This window comes from Salmo trutta, chromosome 28, assembly GCF_901001165.1.
Source record: "Salmo trutta chromosome 28, fSalTru1.1, whole genome shotgun sequence".
Lineage (NCBI taxonomy): Eukaryota > Metazoa > Chordata > Actinopteri > Salmoniformes > Salmonidae > Salmo > Salmo trutta.
Genome location: NC_042984.1, coordinates 26,299,726 through 26,304,077, shown reverse-complemented (window position 1 = coordinate 26,304,077; position 4,352 = coordinate 26,299,726).

Genomic DNA, 4,352 nt, shown 5'->3' with positions numbered 1-4,352 from the left:
CCAAGAAATGTAAACTAGTGTTCGAGAAGGTGGTGTACCTGGGGTATTTGATCGGACGGGGGAACGTCAAGCCCCAGGAGAGGAAGGTTCACGCAGTACGTGACTGGCCCGTTCCACTCACCAAGACACAGGTAAAGTCCTTCCTGGGACGGGCAGGATACTATAGCCAGTTTATCCCCAACTTTGCGGCTACAGCTTTCTCCCTCACTGATCTAACCAGGGCCCGCCTCCCGAAAACAGTGAAATGGACGGACGAGACAGAAGCGGCGTTCAGCCGTCTGAAGGAAGCGCTGTGCTCCCATCTGATTCTCATAATGCCCGATTTCCAGGTGCCAATGTTGGTCCAGACGGATGCATGTGATACGGGACTAGGGGCCGTTCTGTCCCAGATACACAATGGGGAGGAGCACCCCATCATGCACATCAGCCGAAAGCAGATAAATAGAGAAAATAGTACTCTATTGTTGAGAGTGTCTAGCGGTGAAGTGGGCGCTAGACACAAGTATTACCTGTTAGGTACCCACTTCACCCTGGTCACGGACCATGCTCCCCTGGTCTGGATGGCCAGGGGAAAGGACACAAACGATTGGGACATCAGGTGGTTCTTGTCCCTTCAACGCTTCTCTTTTTCAGTTGTGCACAGGTCCGGGGCGAAGCATGGAAACGCGGATGCCCTATCGAGAAGGGAGACATACGTCACACTGATGACAGTCCCCTCCCCGACAGAGCTGGGGGGGGGGGGGGGGGGGTGTACAGCCTCCCGTCGAGGCCTGGTGACTCGTCGAGGCCTGGTGACAGATGGAGTATACATCGAGGCGATGGCTCCATCTGCTGGACGTGCCAGGTCTCGACAGGCTCTCCAGCCAGGACAAATTGGGGCTGATTGGGGATTGGTGATTAATCAAGGGCTGATTGCTCACCAGGTGTACAACTCCCATAAAACACAAGGGAGACTGGGGGAGGAAAGGACTCCCGTATAGTTGGGGATGGTACCAGAGGTAACAGGAGGGAGTTACATTTTTGATCCCCACAGGATACAGCAAGACTCGGGGCCCAGAAGACAGTATCCAGGAGAGAGTCTCTTTTTTTCTTTTGGACTATTAATTTAATAAACACCTTTAAAACTGAGCTAATCCTACTCTGTCCATGTCTGATTTGTGTAAATGTTTTGACCCAACCCCCTTGTCTGCTACAGTACATATACAGTGAGGGGAAAAAAGTATTTGATCCCCTGCTGATTTTGTACGTTTGCCCACTGACAAAGAAATTATCAGTCTATAATTTTAATGGTAGGTTTATTTGAACAGTGAGAGACAGAATAACAACAACAAAATCCTGAAAAACACATGTCAAAAATTGTATAAATTGATTTGCATTTTAATGAGGGATACTTATTTCCCTCATTAAAATGCAAATCATTTTATAACATTTTTGACATATTTTTTTGTTGTTGTTTTGTTGCGATGGCTGAACGGCATAGGCAAGATGCAGTAGATGGTATAGAGTATAGTATATACATTTGAGATGAGTAATGTAGGATATGTAAACAGTATATAAAGTGGCATTGTTTATAGGACTAGTGATACATTTATTACATCAAATTATTAATTAAAGTGGCTAGAGATTTGAGTCAGTATGTTGGCAGCAGCCTCTCTATGTTTGTGATGGCTGTTTAACAGTCTGATGGCCTTGAGATAGGTGTTTTTCAGTCTCTCAGTCCCAGCTTTGATGCACCTGTACTGACCTCGCCTTCTGGATGATAGCGGGGTGAATAGGCAGTGGTTCGGGTGGTTATTGTCCTTGATGATCTTTTTGGCCTTCCTGTGACATCGGGTGGTGTAGGTGTCCTGGAGGGCAGGTAGTTTGCCCCCAGTGATGCGTTGTGCAGACCTCACTACCCTCTGGAGAGCTTTACGGTTGTGGGCGGAGCAGTTACCGTACCAGGCGGTGATACAGCCCGACAGGATGCACTCGACTGTGCATCTGTAAAAGTTTCTGTTTTTGGTGACAAGCCAAATTTCTTCAGCCTCCTGAGGTTGAAGAGGCGCTGTTGCGCCTTTTTCACCACGCTGTCTGTGTGTGTGGACCATTTCAGTTTGTCCGTGATGTGTACGCCGAGGAACTTACAACTTTCCACCTCCACTGCGGTCCCGTCGACGTGGATAGGGGGGTGCTCCCTCTGCTGTTTCCTGAAGTCCACGATAATCTCCTTTGCTTTGTTGACATTGAGTGTGAGGTTATTTTCCTGACACCACACTCCGAGGGCCCTCACCTCTTCCCTGTAGGCTGTCTCGTTGTTGTTGGTAATCAAGCCTACCACTGTAGTGTCGTCTGCAAACTTGATTGAGTTGGAGGCGTGCATGGCCACGCAGTCATGGGTGAAGGCTGAGAACGCACCCTTGTGGGGCCCCAGTGTTGAGGATCAGCGGGGTGGAGATGTTGGGATGCTGTCTGGGCCGGCAGCCTTGAGGGTTAACACGTTTAAATGTTTTACTCACGTTGGCTGCGGTGAAGGAGAGCCCGCAGGTTTTGGTAGCGGGCCGTGTCAGTGGCACTGTATTGTCCTCAAAGCGAGCAAAGAAGTTTAGTTTGTCTGGGAGCAAGATATCGGTGTCCGCGACGGGGCTGGTTTTCTTTTTGTAGTCCGTGATTGACTGTAGACCCTGCCACATACGTCTCGTGTCTGAGCCGTTGAATTGCGACTCTACTTTGTCTCTATAGCTTGTTTGATTGCCTTGCGGAGGGAATAGCTACACTGTTTGTATTCGGTTATGTTTCCGGTCGCCTTGCCATGATTAAAAGCAGTGGTTCGCTTTTTCAGTTTTGCGTGAATGCTGCCATCAATCCACGGTTTCTGGTTGGGGAAGGTTTTAATATTCACCGTGGGTACCACATCACCGATGCACTTGCTAATTAACTCGCTCACCGAATCAGCGTATACATCACTGTTATTGTCCGATTTTATTATTCCTCTACTGCCATTATTAGATTGGTTTGAATTTCTCCCTGATTAACATGGCTGCCATTTTCATCAATTTGGGAACTTTGAGGGTTTATGACATAGTCCTTTTAAAACCTCTTAGGGATAGCCCCTTTTTTTCAATTTTCACCTAAAATTACATACCCAAATCTAAATGCCTGTAGCTGAGGCCCTGAAGCAAGGATATGCATATTCTTGGTACCATTTGGAAGAAAACACTTTGAAGTTTGTGGAAATGTGAATTGAATGTAGGAGAATATAACAATAGATCTGGTAGAAAATACAAAGAAAAAAACATATTTTTTTCTACCACCATCTTTGAAATGCAAGAGAAAAGTCCCAAATCTAGCCATCACTCGTAATTCCGATGGTGTCCACAACATGGCAGCAGTGTACGTGCAAAGTTTCAGACGGATAACTTGAAGTATGAGCAAACTACATGACATTCAGACATTTAAGTCACCCAGGTACATTTGGGCAAATCGTGAAGGAGACATTTACATTCACATTACATTTTTAATGTAATGTGAATTAAAGTCTGTATACTTGGACTTGATTCCCTGTGGCTCAGTTGGTAGAGCATGGTGTTTGCAACGCCAGCATGGTGTGTGCAATGCCAGGGTTGTGGGTTCGATTCCCATGGTGGGCCAGTACAAAAAAAATAAAAAATGTATGAAATGTATGCATTCACTACTGTAAGTTGCTCTGGATAAGAGCGTCTGCTAAATGACTAAAATGTAAAATGTAGCTTTTCCAGTATTAGTAGCCATAAGTTCAACATTTGCAAAACACCCAGTTTTCATAACTCTCCCTATTCTTATAATTGTTGTCCAAAAGGAAAAGGCTTGCTGTCGCACAAGGTTAGCAGCAACTTTTTGCGACAGATACAGGGTTTCTGTAATGCCCCGCTCATTGGCTATCTAGCTAGCTTTGTTTGACCCTGATTGGTGCTTATTTGACAAAGATAAAGTGGTTCAAGTGAAGACCGCCTGCGTCATTGGCGTGCCATGAAGGCGTCACTCTCTGACCAAATTTGGTGTCCTATAGGATATACTACACTCCTAATGATATAGTGAAGTCTGGTTACATTCTAGGATCTCTGAGGAATAAAGACGAATGTGATTTGACTGGTTGAAACAACGTTTAGGGTTAGATTTTCACAGATTCCTTTCTTTGCAAATTGAACGAGTGGAAATACAAAATTGATCGTGCATGCTATATGGACCTTTTTAGGATATGAAAAAGGATTTTCTAACAAAATGACACTTCATGTTATCTCTGGGACCCTTTGGATGATAAATCAGAGAAATATTTCAGAATGTAAGAACATATTTCACCTTCAGAGGTGAATTTATCAAACCTATCATGGTGT